This window comes from Budorcas taxicolor, chromosome 5 (assembly GCF_023091745.1).
Source record: "Budorcas taxicolor isolate Tak-1 chromosome 5, Takin1.1, whole genome shotgun sequence".
Taxonomy (NCBI): domain Eukaryota; kingdom Metazoa; phylum Chordata; class Mammalia; order Artiodactyla; family Bovidae; genus Budorcas; species Budorcas taxicolor.
In genome coordinates, this window is record NC_068914.1 from 9,598,308 (window position 1) to 9,615,957 (window position 17,650).

Here is a 17,650-nt window from a genome sequence, read left to right on the forward strand (position 1 = left end):
ACATTTTTGCCCTGTGTATCTCTTGTTCCTCGGATCATGAACACACTATTGCCAAATTCCAACTTAAATTGAAGAAAGTAGGGAAAACCACGAGACCATTATGGTATGACCTAAATCAAATCCTTTACAATTATACAGTGGAAGTGACAAATAGGTTCAAGAGATGAGATTTGATAGACAGAGTGCCTGAAGAACTATGGACAGAGGTTCATGACTTTGTACAGGAGGCAGTGATCAAGTTCATCTCCAAGAAAAAGAAATGCAAAAAGGCAAAACAGTTGTCTGAGTAGGCCTTACAAATAGCTGTGAAAAGAAGAGAAGTGAAAGGCAAAGGAGAAAAGGAAAGATATACTCACTTGAATGCAGAGTTTCAAAGAATAGCAAGGAGAGATTTTTTAAAAAAGTCTTCCTGAGTGATCAATGCAAAGAATTAGAGGAAAACAATAGAATTGGAAAGACTAGAGATTTCTTCAAGAAAATTAGAGATACCAAGGGAACATTTCATGCAAAGATGGGCACAATAAAGGACAGAAATAGTATGGACCTAACAGAAGCAGAACATATTAAGAAGAGGTGGGAACAATACACCGAACTGTACAAAAAAGATCATCATGACCCAAATAATCACGATGGTGTGATCACTCGCCTAGAGCCAGACATCCTGGAATATGAAGCCAAGTGGGCCTTTGAAAGCATCAATACAAACAAAGCTAGTGGAGGTGATGGAATTTCAGTTGAGCTATTTCAAATCCTAAAAGATGATGCTGTGGAAGTGCCACACTCAATATGCCAGCAAATTTGGAGAACTCAGCAGTAGCCACAGGACTAGAAAAGGTCAGCTTTCATTCCAATTCCCAAGAAAGGCAATGCCAAAGAATATTCTAACTACCACACAACTGTACTCATCTCACACACTAAAAAGTAATGCTCAAAATTCTCCAAGCCAGCTTCAACAGTACATGAACTATGGACACCCATATGTTCAAGCTGTATTTAGAAAAGGCAGAGGAACCAGAGATCAAATTGCCAATATCTGTTGGATCATCAAAAAAGGGGGAGAGCTCCAGAAAAACATCTACTTCTGCTTTATTGACTGCCAAAGACTTTGACTGTGCAGATCATAACAAACTGTGGAAAATTCTTCAAGAGATGGGAACACCAGACCACTTCACCTGCCTCCTGGGAAATCTGCATGCAGGTCAAGAAGCAACAGTTAGAGCTGGACATGGAACAACAGACTGGTTCCAAATTGGGAAAAGAATATGTCAAGGCTGTATATTGTCACCCTGCTTATTTAACTTCTATGCAGAGTACATCATGAGAAACGCTGGGCTGGAAGAAGCACAAGCTGGAATCAAGATTGCCGGGAGAAATATCAATAACCTCAGATGTGCAGATGACACCACCCTTATGGCAGAAAGTGAATAAGAACTAAAGAGTCTCTTGATGAAAATGAAAGAGGGGAGTAAGAAAGTTGGCTTAAAACTCAACGTTCAGAAAACTATGATCATGGCATCTGGTCCCATCACTTCATGGGAAATAGATGGGGAAACAATGGAACAGTGACAAACTTTCTTTTGTTGAGCTCCAAACTCACTGCAGATGGTGATTGCAGCCATTAAATTAAAAGATGCTTACTCCTTGGAAGAAAAGTTATGACCAACCTAGACAGCATATTCAAAAGCAGAGACATTATTTGCCAGCAAATGTCCATCTAGTCAAAGCTTTGGTTTTCCAGCAGTCATGTATGGATGTGAGAGTTGGACTACAAAACAAGCTGAGTGCCAAAGAATTGATGCTTTCGAACTGTGGTGTTGGAGAAGACTATTGAGGGTCATTTGGACTGCAAAAAATCTAACCAGTCCACCCTAAAGAAATCAGTCCTAAATATTCATTGGGAGGACTGATGCTGAAGCTGATACTCCAATACATTGGCCACCTGATGCGAAGAAGTGACTCAATTTGAAAAGGCCCTGATGCTGGAAAAGTCTGAAGGCGGGAGAAGAATGGGATGACAAAGGATGAGATGGTTGGATGGCATCATCAACTCAATGAACATGAGTATGAGTAGGCTCCGGGAGTTGGTGATGGACAGGGAAGCTTGGCGTGCTGCAGTCCTTGGGGTCGCAAATAGTCGGACACAACTGAGCGACTGAACTGAACTGAACTGAATCTCTTGTTTCACTATACACACACACGAACACAATTCCCACATGTGTTAAGCAATGAAGTGTGAAAAGGGATCCTATACAGCTTTTAGATAAATTTGCAGACGTGAATAGGTCATAGTAACAGTGAGAATTAGTTGCTTAAGTCCTGGATAATAGGTTGATTTTCTAAAATATGAAGTTATAGGTTGAGTATAATGCTTCTCTTTTTAAAAATGTTATTCTGAAATAAAGCTAGTTTGGAGAAGTGTTCCTTTATTAATAAAATCAGTAATTTAACACATGGGGAAGAAATAAAATGTACTTTTTCCTACTGAGTGACATAGGGCGAAATGTCCTGTGGTATTTATGGTATCATAAAGTCCAATACATAAAATGTTAAATCTCTCTATAATCTGAAAAGCAATAAACCTGAATATTTTTATTTGTACCCTTAGGGATATAGAAATCAGTGTATATCCATTGAGAAGCATGTTAACTGCATTAGAGCTGTAGGATATTCCCTACAGAAGGATAAAATTCATGTAGAAATGAAACAAAGGATCCAAGAATAATACCTCAAAATATGGAATGTATAAATACATAATATAAATTTAGCAACAGTGACTACTAAACAGCTATTCTTTTAAATTTATAGTAAGATGCTACAATATATATGTTTCACATTTGACGAACTGGATAATATATATATATTGTATCAATTAACATGGAACTGCCAAGGGAATTTCAAAGAATCTGTGGTCATTTTAAAAATATTTTTGAAAGTTATTTGCTTTAAAAAGAAAAATGTTTTTTTAAAACCCCTAATTAACGAAGATGCTGGGAGGGATTGGGGGCAGGAGGAGAAGGAGACGACAGAGGATGAGATGGCTGGATGGCATCACTGACTCAATGGACATGAGTTTGAGTGAACTCCGGGAGTTGGTGATGGACAGGGAGGCCTGGCGTGCTTCAATTCATGGGGTTGCAAAGAGTCAGACACGACTGAGTGACTGAACTGAATTAACAAAGGATAGTGATAAAATAAAAACAGCTAAAATGCTCTAGAATTTTAAAATCCTAAAATTATTTGCTAAATGATAGAAATGGCATCAGATAATATTGGAGGAGAATCTTAGCTTTGTCTCTCATAAGTTCCATAAGATTAACTTTTGAGAGCATCAGTCTTCCCAAATGTTAAAAAAGAGCATATATATCTCTAAGAATTTGTCCAAGAATAAACCAATAGAATGTATATATAGAAGTCAGCATAGTGGCTAGTATACAATAAAGTGCTCTGTAAGTCTGTCATTTTCACTTTGACTACGCACAGAATTGATGACCAGAACACAAGAAATCATCCATGTCTATGAGCAGAGCTACCAAATGGAAAAGGTAAAGATTTCCAGAAAGAAGTATTGACAGCTGACATTTTTGCTTTTTTAAAAACTTTGGTTGAAATTTCTGGTCTTTCCCCATTAAGGGTAATACTATCTATAGGTTTTTAATAGATGCCCATATCAGATTGAGGACTAAGGCTTTCATTATGAATTTGAGTTCTGTCAGAGGGTGTTTCCACATCTACTGAGATGATCACATAATTTCACTCCTTTATTAATATGGTAGATAACATTAACTGATTTCCAGATGCTAAAATAACCTTCCATTTCAATGATAAATCCCACTTGATTATAGTGCATTATTCTTCACACATATTGCTAAATTTAATTTGTGGCTATTTTATTAAGGAACTAGCTCTATATTTATATGGAATTTGGACCTATAGGGCTTTTGATTTTTTATGTGATGACTTTGGCTTTAATACCAACATAATACTGGCCTCATAAAATGAGTTGCAGAATGTTCTATTCTCCTTAAATTTGTCAATTTCTTTTAAAGATCAGTATTTTTTTCTTCTTTAAATATTTCATAGTATTTGCTATTGAATACACTTGGATGTGAATTTTCTTTTTGGACATTTTAAATTACTAATTCAGCTTCTTTATTTGACTTAGATTTGTTGAGATGTTCTGTTACTGCTTGAGTTAGTTTTGGTAATTTGTATTTTTCAGGGAACTGACCCATTTTACCCATTGTCAAACTTACTGACATATTCACAGATTTTTTTCCCTTAAATCTGCAGAGATAACACCTCTGTCAATACTGATGGTGTATTCTCCCTTTTTACTTAGTTAATCTAGCCAAAGTTTTATCAATACATTTATTCTTTGGAAAGAGCCAACTCTTGACTTTACTGGTTTTTTCCTATTATTTTTCAATATTCTCTATGAGGTGTCAGCAAGTTTCAAATCAGAGGACAAATCTGTCTTGCTCCCTGTTTTGTAAATAAAGTTGTATTGGAATACCAACCTGACTTGTTTGTTATCACCTATGGCTACTTTTGCATTACAACAGCAGAGTTGAATAACTGTTACAGAGACTATATGATCTATAAATCTCAAGACAAACAAACAAAAATACTGTCTGGTTCTTTACAGAAAAACAAACAAACAAACAAAAAAGAAAACAGGGCTTTCTTTTGTTCTACATCATTGATACCGACTCTCACAGTTACTGTTTGCTATTTTCTTCATGCTTTTGGGTTCAATTTGCTTTTGCTTTTCTAGTTCATTAAGGTTGAAATAGAGCATTGATTTGAAAGTTTCCTTTTTGTAATACAAGCATTTAATGCTGTACCTTTTCCTCCAAGCATTCTTTCAGCTGCCTCTCACACATTTTGATTGTGTTTTCATTTTTATTGAAGTCAATATATTTTCTCTTTTTTTTTTCTTTTGCAATTTCAAGTGTAAACCTTGTGTTATTTAGCAGTGTAGTATTTAACTTTTATACATTTAGAGATTTTCCAGATTTCCTTCTATTTTGATTTCTAACAATCCTTTTGGGATTAGAAAACATGCTTTATGTTACTTCAGTTTTGAAAAATTAAGACATTTTGTTTCAAGTATATTGTCTATGCTAGTAAATGTTTCAGGTGCACTTGGAAATAATGTATATTCTATTCTTTTGGATGGTGTTCTCTCTATATGTAAGCTTGGTCAAGTTGGTTAATGGTGCTATTCAAATCTTCTATGTCTTATCTCTTTTGTCTACTTATTTCATCCATTACATAAAGGAAAACAATACTCTAACTAGTTTTGGTGTATATGTTTCTCCTTTTAGATCTGTATTTAAGTATTTTATGGCACCCCACTCCAGTACTCTTGCCTGGAAAAATCCCATGGATGGAGGAACCTGGTAGGCAGCAGTCCATGGAGTCGCTAAGAGTCGGACACGACTGAGTGACTTCACTTTCGCTTTTCACTTTCATGCATTGGAGAAGGAAATGGCAACCCACTCCGGTGTTCTTGCCTGGAGAATCCCAGGGATGGGGGAGCCTGGTGGGCTGCTGTCTATGGGGTCGTACAGAGTCGGACGCGACTGAAGCGACTTAGCAGCAGCAGCAGCTGTTTTTTTAGTTTTCTATGAGTAAACACTTTTGAAATTGTTATCTACTTCTCTATGTTTCCCTGAAAATGTTGCTTTAAATAATTTTGTTTTATTTTGTACTTCTTTTCTGTGGGGGAGAGTATCTTAAACTCCTCACGTTGCCTTTATTATAAAGACAATCCCATGCATTAAATTTTTAATTTCTGTGTTGTAAGTCAGATCTACTCTTTCCAGGGTTTCAAGGTTTTTAACATAGAGATTTTAATTCTCTGATGAAATTGTGAAAATTGGGTTGTACATATTAATAATAATATTTTCATATTTATTTTGATAACTCCAATGATTAGGCCATCTGTGTGCCTATTTTCTGTTTTATTTGGGGGGTTTGGGGGGGGCATGTCTTAATTTTTTTTTACTAAACCCTAAATATTTTATCTAAAAAAGCATGAGAGCTTATTGACACTCACTATTCTGGTAGATCACAGCAGGGGAATCACCTAAATTGCATTAAGGACTGAAAGAAACTGTTGGTCTGCCATTTTTATAAAGCCCTGCTTACTCTGCTCTCGGGGGAAAGAACTTCAGAATATAGTATTTGCTATTGATTCATGTGAAGTTTACAACGGAAGTCTCACTTCCCTTCAAGTTCTGAATTCCAGTTTTGAGATTCTCAGAACTGGGAGACCGCTAGCAAGTCTACTCTGATTTTCTAATTTTCACCTAGCTCAAATGCAGAATTTTTGAATTTCTATGTATAGATACTTTGCCCTTAGTTTTAGGCTAAAAATATACGGGGATCCTAAATGATAGCCTGTTAAATTTACTTTAACCCACTTTCTTACATGTCCTAAACTCCAGTCTTTGTTTTCTTAGCATTGAGAGACTGTTGAAAACTCTAGCACTCTGCTTTTTCAGTGCTTTCCATTTGCCTTATTAGTCTTTGCCCTTCTCAGCTGGAAAATTTAAGAAATATGTCAAGGTAAAGCTACCAGAGAATCAGGCTTACTTCTTTGTTCTTCTCTTCTTTCTGAGAACTTGGATCTTCAAGTCTTTACTGTTTTGGCAGTCCCAAACTGAAATTTTTAAAATCTCCTCTGAAGGACAAGGGACTGCCAGAATATTTGCTGGTTTCTTTTCCTACTAACCAAAGCCATCTGCTTGACTTGCAGCTCCTGGTATCACACCAAAAACTGGCAAATTCTTTTAAGGAAAGATGCTTAACAAGTGTCATCTTATCTCTCTGTAGTTCTCTTCTTTCAAGATCTTGACACTCATCCAAATCTTGATTGACTTATGGTAACTCTATAATGCTTTCAAAATATTCTTTTTTTTTAAGAAAAAATTTGTCTTTTCTTGCCTTTTCTGAGACTTTGTGAAATTCAGGCTATAATATCATCTCAAAACTAGAAGTCATAAACATGAATAAATCAGTTTAGTTCAGTTGCTCAGTCATGTCCAGCTCTTTGCAATCCCATGGACTGCAGCACACCAAGCTTCCCTGTCCATTACCAACTCCCGGAGCATGCTCAAACTTATGTCCACCAAGTCGGTGATGCCATCCAACCATCTTGTCCTCTGTTGTCCCCTTCTCCTCCTGCCTTCAATCTTTCCCAGCATCAGGGTCTTTTCAAATGAGTCAACTCTTCCCATCAGGTGGCCAAAGTATTGGAGCTTCAGCATCAGTACTTCCATCAGGACTGATCTCCTTTAGGATGGACTGGTTGGATCTCCTTGCAGTCCAAGGACTCTCAAGAGTCTTCTCTAACACCACAGTTCAAAAGCATCAGCTCTTGAGCATTCAGCTTTCTTTATGCTCCTACTCTCACATCCATACACAACTACTGGAAAAACCATAGCTTTGACTATATGGATCTTTGTCAGTAAAGTAATGTCTCTGCATTTTAATATGCTGTCTTGGTTAGTCATAACTTTTCTTCCAAGGAGCAAGTGTCTTTTAATTTCATGGCTGCAGTCACTATCTGCTGTGATTTGAAGCCCAAGAAAATAAAGTCTCTCACTATTTCCATTGTTCCCCATCTATTTGCCGTGAAGTGATGGGACCAGATGCCATGATCTTAGTTTTCTGAATGGTGAATTTTAAGCCAGTTTTTTTCACTCTTTTTCCCATTTTGTATCACTAGTAAGAATCACATTCCTATTATCCAAGATGACCATTTTTTAAAAACTAGTTTTCTGTCCTCAAAAATCCCTTTACCTCCATCCTTACCTTACTCTGAGCTAATGAGTAAAAGAAATTATCACGTATTTCTCTAGACCTGCTGTGAACATTTCAATTCTCTAGATATGTACCAAGCTCCTCTGAGAAGTCAAGCTATTAAAACGACAAGACATAACACTATGTTTAGTCATATGGCAGGGTCACTGATTTGGGTCAGAGTAATTACGATAGAAGGAAGGAAAATAAAAAATCAGTTACTGGGAGATAGAGCTATTATACACAGTCTTTCATCCAGTTTTGCTTTGCCTAGGAGCAGAAAAATAGACATGTCCTTTAGGATAGGAGAGGTGATGGCTCAGATAGTAAAGAATATGCCTGCAATTCAGGAGACCCAGGTTCAATCCCCGGGTTGAGAAGATCTCCTAGAGAAGGGAATGGCTACCCACTCCAGTTTTCTTGCCTGGAGATTTCCATGGACAGAGGAGCCTGGCAGGCTACATTCTATGGCACTGCAAGCAGTTCAACACTACTGAGCGACTAGCTTTCACTACAGTGACATATTTTTCTCAAAGGTGAGTGGCACGTTAAACAGGGTTCATAAAGATGATCCAGTAAGGAGTGTGAAGTAGATAAAAGGGGAGGAATAAAGAGAAAGAAAGTCCTTGAGCCGACAAGAGAAAGACCTCCTCATCCTTGTGGAGAATTTGCCTTTGATAGAATTAGAGACAATTATGTTTTTGGATAGGTACAATGAAAGTAGTGGATGGGCTGTGTGAGGACTTACACATCCAATATGGACTGAGGTAAATAAGCACAAGGCACATGATAGAATTCAACTATAGTTGAATCGTCCAATATGGTGACCACTAGACACATGTGACATTTGATTACAAATTATAATTAACTAAAATTAAACAAAATGAAAAATTTAGTCCCTCAGTCAAACTAACCAGATTTTACATGCTTGATAGCCATATGTGGCTAGTATATTGGACAATAGAGACATAGTAGAACTTTTTCATAATTGCAAAAAATTCAATTGGACGGCATTGGCCTAGATTGTCTGTTATGAAGATTGGGCATACAGTTCAGTATTTAGTCTAAAATGGAAAACTGGCAAGTAAGAACATATGCAGAGACTCTTTTACTCAATCCTCTCTCAAGTTTGAGAGGATTAGAGAGAATGATTTTGTGGGATACAAAAGGAAGAGTCAAATTTCTTCTTCAGCTCAACTTTTGTATCTGCAGAACTGGCTAACTGGTATAAGGCTTCTGTTTCAATATTGCCAGGTGGTGAGTAATACAGGTTACCTTTCTGCTGCTTCAGTTTGTATTTCTTCAATAACTAATGAGATTGAACTTCCATGCTGGTTTGTTTCAGCTAGAGTGATATTTTATTTTTATAAATTCTGTATTTGTGGCATTTTCAGATTTTATATTTCAAAGCATATTTTTGCTTAAGGACAGAAAAAAATCCCTCTGTATTAGGATTTTTAATACTATATTTGTTATGCTAGAAATGTTTTCTCCCAGCTTGTCATTTTCCTTCTGTGTTTGCATTGGTCAAGAAATATTTTAATGTTTATGTATTTAAGTGTGTTCATCTTTTCTTTTGTAGTTTCAGTCATTGGTATAAGGCTTTACTGTCCTCACATTAAAATCATTTGGGGGGGTATTAGATATTTCAAGTCTAAATGCTTAATTTGTGCTTATATACACACAGAAATACATATGCACACACAGAAGTATTTGGTGTAAATGGTGAGATAAAATGTAACTTTCTCATTTTCTTTATATAAACTAGCTATCATTTTAACATTATTTCTTGATGGTTTATTCAATAATATTTCCTCTATTTTCAAGCTTAATTTATAGGGGTATATATATATAACTTTTATATAAACTAGGTCTGATTCCAACTGTTCTCATTTAATCCACTGAGATGTCACTTCTGGAATCAGCATCATGACTATTTGATTAATTGTACCTGTTAAGTGAACTGTAATATGTTATACCATATCAATCTATATCTATATGACTATTACTCAACCTTAAAAAAAGAAAATCCTACCATTTGTTACATTATATATAAACTTGGATGACGTTATGCTGACTGAAATAAGCCAGATACAGCAGAACAAATATTACAGCATCCTACTTATACCAGGAACCTACTTATATCAGGAAACTAAAATAATCAGACTCATAGAAGAAAAGTGTACCAGGAGTTGGGGAGAGGGGGAATCAAGGCGATGTTGGTGAGAGGGTACATAGTCAGTCATGAAAGATGAATAAGTTCTAGAGTTTGACTGTATGGCATAGTGCCTGTGGTAAAAATGTTTCATTGTTCTTATTATAAAAGAGAGAAAGGAAGAAAACTTTTAGAGGTCATGCCTAAGCTTATGGCATTGTTCATAGCGGTTGTTTATACTTATCTACAAACTATTCAAGGTGTATCCACTAACTATGTACTGCATTTTTGTATGTCAGTCATACCTCAAATTAACCAAAAATTAATTTTTAAAAAGGAGGAATTTACCTTTTTATAGAGAAAACTCACAAATATAAAATGTAGAAATATCCAAGTACTTTCATAACAGAGTATGGGGGCAAGTAGAAATATTCAAATTAAAGTCAGGAACAAAGCAAGATGTTTTTTCCTTATTCATGAAATTCAAATATATCACCTGTTTCCTGTGACTTTTTTTTTTTGACCGCACCACATGGCATGTGGTATCTTAGTTCCCTGGTCAGAGATTTAACACATGCCCCTTGCAGTGGAAACACGAAGTCTTAACCACTGGACTGTCAGGGAAGTCCCACCTATGACATTTTATATCTAAACTTTTAACACATTTTTCAGCTCAGGGATACTTTTAGTATTTATCTTAAATCTCTTTCTCCATCTTTTATTCACAGTGTTTATTTTTTTTCTTTTGATAAAATTGAAAGAAATTTACAGAGAACAATACCTAAGTGTTCATCCACAAATTGACATTTTAATATATAATCATTTTTTAATGAAAAAGCATTATAGATAAATGTTATGCTGATTTTGTTATTCATCTCTACCCCATTTATTTTCCAAGAGATGAAAGCATCATAAATTTTGTGTATATCTTTCCAGGTTTTTGTTAAAATTTTTACTTACATAATTATGTTTACGTTGTGTGGTGGGTTGTCTTCATTAAAAACGTTATTTTAGATATGCATCATTTGCTTATATAATTTGTTAATAAGTTTATATAAAGCCTATTTTTCATTGATTTTAGGATTAGTTTTAATATATAGATATCCAGATTATTCCTTACATCTTATACTACATTTTATTATTCATCTTTCTACATATGGGCATTCTGCTGCTAAGTCGCTTCAGTCGTGTCTGATTCTGTGCGACCCCAGAGACGGCAGCCCACCAGGCTCCCCCGTCCCTGGGATTCTCCAGGCAAGAACACTGGAGTGGGTTGCCACTTCCTTCTCCAATGCGTGAAAGTGAAAAGTAAAACTGAAGTCGCTCAGTCATGTCTGACTCTTAGCGACTCCATGGACTGCGACCTACCAGGCTCCTCCGTCCATGGGATTTTCCAGGCAAGAGTACTGGAGTGGGGTGCCATTGCCTTCTCCATATGGGCATCCAATTGCTTCCATTTTTTTCTGTGATAAATGATTAAATATCAAGTACATTTAAATATATTTCCTTGTACACATGATCTGCTTTTATTAAGGCATTATAGCTGACACTATCAGTGCCCTACACTTATTCTTTCAGGCCTCCCTTCTGCATGCTGAGGGCTGTTACTGTGAGCACCTATTTGCTGTGGACACCTTGAGGATAGTTCATGGATAAGAGCAATATAGCCAGAACACAGGGCAAGCTGGAAGTCCACGAGCTAATGATCCCAGAAGTAGCTCTCAGCCAGTGATGCACAGGGATAGGAAGATAAAAACCTCAGATCAATCACCCTTGACTAGGATAACCCCAAGTGTCTATTCTCCACTATCCACTACAGTTCCTCAGTCAGATGGAGCTCCAGGAGCCCACAGCCTTTCCCAGCTTACTTTCCCATGTCTTACTTCCCTGCTGGTATTTTCTATAATCACTCACAAATAGTACTGAAATCTTAGTCTCCAGATCTTCTTCTGAAAGCATTCAAAGCTAGGAACAATATACCTAGGCGTGAAATTGTTGGGTTGTAGGGTATGACTGTTAGGGATAAAGTCAAAAGTGTGTGCATATATGTACAATATGTATATATACATGTCTGTGTGTATTATAAAGTTGATTTCCAAAGTAGTTAGAAGTCTTATTGACACTGAATGACATTTGTCTTTTCAATACTTGATATTATTCTATTTCCTTTTAATTTTTACTCATCATATGAGTGGGAACTGGTATCTTGTTATTTCTATTCTCTCATTATTAGTGAGTTCTCTCCTTTCCTTATGGAGTGAGTATTACATATACATGTTGAATTAACAAGATGTATCCTCAATATTTCTTATTTTTAGTTAATCATATTTGTCTCTTCATCTTTACCCCTGAAAATCATGGAGAATTCATCAGTTTTCTAACTCACTGATTTGGTTTTCTCAGACAGTTAAACCGCTACCACTGGATTTATTGTTTTTGCTTTTTAAAGGCTATATGTAACTTCCTGAAATAATGCTTTCCTGAAGATACAAAGTACCTTATTTGCTTGTTTAATTTTTCTTACATGTTTACTTAGGTGGTAGAAGGGAAGCCTGCTCATTTACCTATAAGACATTTCATTACTTGGAGAATTTCAACTTCTGATGTACTGTATAAGTTTTATTTGCACTAAAAATGGAAATCTGTGCGTGTGTCATGACCAGATTTAAGAGAGACTCTTTAATATTAGATGGATTACTGTCTAAAACTTTGATTTGGAGATAACAGGAAGACAAAATTTTTTCTCTAATTTTAAGGAAAGAGACAGTTGGAATTGTATGATGTGGTTTTTAGTCTTGCCAAAAATGAGACAGGAATCCTGGTGAAGACAGCTAAGCCAGATTTAAGGCAGATATTTCCCAATAGAAAGTGTTCTGTTTTCCATGTTGGCCATAGCAGTTCATCCTTACCTGTGATACAGTCCTTTAAATAGCAAAACCATTCTTGTGATCTTGTAAACAGGAGGATTTCCCGGTTTCTGATCTTGTTAGAAACTTTGCCCAATTTACCTTTGTTGTGTTGATTATTTTCCAGTTAGAAGCTGTGAAGCAGGGAATTAAATGCATGAGCTCAGAAAGGTTCCTTTCAAAAAATATCTAAATTTTAAAAACAAAATTTCTACAATAATAAAACAATGATGCATGCATTTAAAGTTCTCTAAGAAAAAAGTAGACTTATTATTCTATAATATTCTCCTTTTCTAGAAAAAAAATGATTAGCTCAGAATTCCACTGTAATCTAATTCAATTATACCTAAACCCTAACAATTTGCTATAAAGCTTTAAAAATTACGCCTTTTTGACATTGTCAGTATGAACTTCTTTAAAATCCATTTTATCTTTCTTTTGACATTGCTTTGTTCCAGACCAATTACAAGTGATGCAGCCTCAACAGGGTTTTAAAAGCTCAAACATACTATGAAATGATGCGGAGCAGAAATTAAAATTCATGTATTAATTTTTTATCTTCATAACTATTTCTACCTAGTATGCTACAGAGACTTTAATATGAATAATTTAAAGTATTTTTCTCTCTTTAATGGCTCTTGTAATGCTGGCAAGATAACATTGAAAGTCAAATGTTTATCATAGGTTATCTTATTCTATACAGCTATTAGTGTCACTTTCAGTCTTTATGGTAAATTCAATGCAATTCCCTTCCTGGACCCCTCAGGAGAAGTCAGGATTTAGATAATGGCCTAAGAAAAACAATGAGGCTATTACACAGTTCAGTTCAGTTCAGTTGCTCAGTCGTGTCCGACTCTTTGTGACCCCATGAATCGCAGCACGCCAGGCCTCCCTGTCCATCACCAACCCCCGGAGTTCACTCAGACTCATGTCCATCGAGTCAGTGATGCCATCCAGCCATCTCATCCTCTGTCGTCCCCTTCTCCTCCTGTCCCCAATCCCGCCCAGCATCAGTCTTTTCCAATGAGTCAACTCTTTGCATGAGGTGTCCAAAGTACTAGAATTTCAGCTTTAGCATCATTCCTTCCAAAGAAATCCCCGGGTTGATCTCCTTCAGAACGGACTGGTTGGATCTCCTTGCAGTCCAAGGGACTCTCAATAGTCTTCTCCAACACACAAGAAAGAGTTAAAAAAATAAAAAATAAAAAAAGAAAGTTAATCTGGTAGGGGAAAAAAAGAAAGAAGGAAAATAATTTTTCTCAGGGCCATTCTTTGGAGGCCTTCCTTTGGATTTTGGCATCTAGGGATACGTTTCTTGTGTTCTCCTTTACTTTCCTGCAGCTGTTGCTACAAGAGGATGTATGAGACACCACCACCACCACCCCTGCCCACCCTCAGCCCCAGAAGAAATATCAAGTTCTCCACCTGCCTCATCGTCTTCCTTGTGAGGCTAAATGGTGATATCTAATTAAATTCTATGGGGAAAAAAATCACATTAATTTTCACTGTGAGACATTCCCTTGACCATTATGTTGTTGGTCCTACCAAGAGGCCCAAACAATATGGAATCACAAGAACTGACTCTATTAAAGAAATGGGCAGACTTCCTTTTATCCTTATGCTATGGATATCTACTTCTTCACTAGCAAACACTCCATCTTCTGGTAAGCATTATTCTCTCTGTTATGGTAAAACCATTCTGCATGACAGGAAAAACTAAATCCCTCCTGCAAACTACACATCATTAGGAAGACGACGTTGACCTCATTAATCAGAAAGCCCAATTCCTGAGGCTGATGAATGGTTAAGGAATGGAATGTCAACACAAGGAGCCAAGTGGGGTTTCCCCAGTGGCTCAGTGGTAAGGAATCCACCTGCCAATGCAGGAGACACGAGTTCAATCCCTGATCCAGGAAGATCCCACCTGGCACAGAGCACCTAAACACATGCACCACAGCTATTGAGCCTGTGCTCTAGAGCCGGGGAGGGGCAATTACTGAGCCCTCATGCTGCAACTACTGAAGCACTCGCGCCCTAGAGCTCGTGCTCAGCAACAAGAGAAGCCACTGCAAGCAGAAGCTCATGTACCGCAACTAGAGAGTAGTCCCTGCTCACTGAAACTAGAGAAAAGCCTGTGCATCCGAGAAAATGCAGCATGGCCAAAAAATAGAGTGTAATGAAAAAGGAGGCAAATGGAGTTCTCCCAGCCAGAATACTTCATTGTTATCAAGGAAGTTTACTTGTGCCGCGATTGAAATGCTATTAGGATTGAAATCTCAGGTTGCCAGGAGCCATCATGCATAACACATAGAGAAAGCTTATCTGAGAGATGGAGATGCAGAACTTAATGCTATCTTTTAACTTACTATATCAGACCAAGCCCGAAGCTAGCTAATGCTGGAAATTTTGATTGGGTCTATATCCTTTAAAATTAAGCCAGCTTAAATTAGCTATCTGTCTTACTTAAACTGGAGGAGTCCTAAGACAAATGCTCCAACCTTGGCTTTGAGGAAGATAAATATACACAGGGAAACACAAAGAAAGGCACACCAAGTTTCTATAATTGATCATATTCAATTTTCCACAAAGCAGACAGAGTGGTCTTCTGAACATGTAAGTTCATTGGTGGTATTTCCTCCTTTAAAATTCTCAAATTCTCCTTGCCATTAAAATAATATCATCTTCAAAGTCTTGCTTAGCTCGGCTACCTTATTTCATCCCATTATCCTTTTCTGTCTGCACTGCCTGTGTTCATGTACTCTTATCTCAGGGCCTGTAGGCTTGCTCACAATTATTTGTATGGTCCCTCTCATTTGGAGAGGTGAGCTCAACTGTCACTTCACCACTCCGTGTGTCCTTGATAACCCTATCTGAAATAACTAATGTACTTTCTAACTTGTTACTCTATTTCTACATATCACTTTTATATTATAAAATTATCATTTCAAAATTATGTTTTTCACTAGACTGTTTGCCTCTATATGAATGTGAGTTCCATGGGAACAGCTTCTGCTGCTAAGTCGCTTCAGTCGTGTCTGACTCTGCGTGACCCCATAGATGACAGCCCACCAGGCTCCCCCATCCCTGGGATTCTCCAGGCCAGAACACTGGAGTGGGTGCTGCCGGGAGCCAGCACGGGAGATTCCACACATGGCAAAGGTCATGAGGAAGAACCCTGACGGGCAAAGGTGGGTCAGGGCCCTGGTTGGTTGCCATTTCCTTCTCCAATGCGTGAAAGTGAAAAGTGAAAGTGAAGTCACTCAGTCATATCTGACCCTTCATGACCCCATGGACTGCAGCCTACCAGGCTCCTCCATCCATGGGATTTTCCATGGAGTGGGGTGCCATTGCCTTCTCCATAGGAACAGAGACCCTGTTAATTTTGCTCATTGCTGCATCCTTGGAGGTTATAATAGTGCCTAGTAAAAATACACACTAAATGCAAAATTGTTCAATTGATAAATGTTAAATACCATCTCACTGTTTTTGCTCAGGGATGTTCTGTCATTCCAACCATATTCCTCTGTAGAGCATCCTCTGTCTTACGTTCTGGTTTCTTTCAGGGTCTCTCCTCTTCTCTCTCTTGTCTTCTCTCTGTCTCTCTCTGTTTCTCCCTCCCCCTCTCTCTTTCTCTCTTGAGTTATGTGCATTTTCATTACCATGTGTTCAGTCATACCTTGCTCTTCGATTACCAGCTTGGGCCAAAGCCTCATCAATTTTGAAAAATTTGAAGTCATTTATTCTTTAAATAAAGCCTCTACTCAATTTGGATTTTACCCTCTGTGGATGCCAACTTGATTTTATTCACCATGTCTCTGTGTTGCTCTTCCAGAGTCCTCATTTCCTGATAGTTCTTGCTGCATTCTGTGTAAGTTTTATAAATACAGACTAAAACGTGTGCACATGTATTTATATATCTATTATTTCTATATATCTCCAGCTCATATTATACTTTTTTCAGTTACACTTAGTCAGCTGTTTACCTCTTGAGTGGGCTTTTTTTCACCATGTTGTTCACATTCCATTCAGCTTCCATTCTGTCTGCTGCAGTCTATCGTTTTCGTTTCCTTTGTAGTTCCTTTGTTTCCTTTGTAATTTCCTTAAATGGACCATGTCCAGATATTCTGTATTTTAATTGTGAAACTTACAATGTCTTCAGTCTTTGGGGATTTAACCCTACTATTGCTTGCTTTTGTTGTTTATAACTCAGGGTGGTTTGCCTTCGTGTGCATTTAGTGTTCTTTAAGCAGTTATACTTACATCATCTGATACAGTCCTATTGGCTGTCAACCGAGGGTTTCCATAGAGAAGTTATCCTCCACAGTGGCATGGATACTGGCACTTCTGAAACATCCTTCTAAGTTTCCTACATCGAAGCAAAATTGTGTTCTGTATCTTTCTTTCAGGTCTTCTATTTTACCTTACTATAGCATAATGATTTCTCCATGTTCATACAACAGCTACATACGATTATATTACATGGAGTTTCTGAAACTTATTCAAGTAATGTCCTATATATTGAATTGATGTCCTGTTGATTGCCAAGCATTTAAATTGCTTCCTATTATGCCAACTGTAATATACACAGACAAAAGAAGTAAAGACGGAAAGTTGAATAGATATATAGATGAGAGATTGTATTACAGATAGATGATTGATAGGCAGATAGAAAGGTAGACAGAATTCTAGTAATATTGGAACTTTCCTCCCGGAACACTTGTGGATAGGAATTAAATATATAAAATAAGTATATACTTATTTTCTTCTGAGTTCAGAGCTA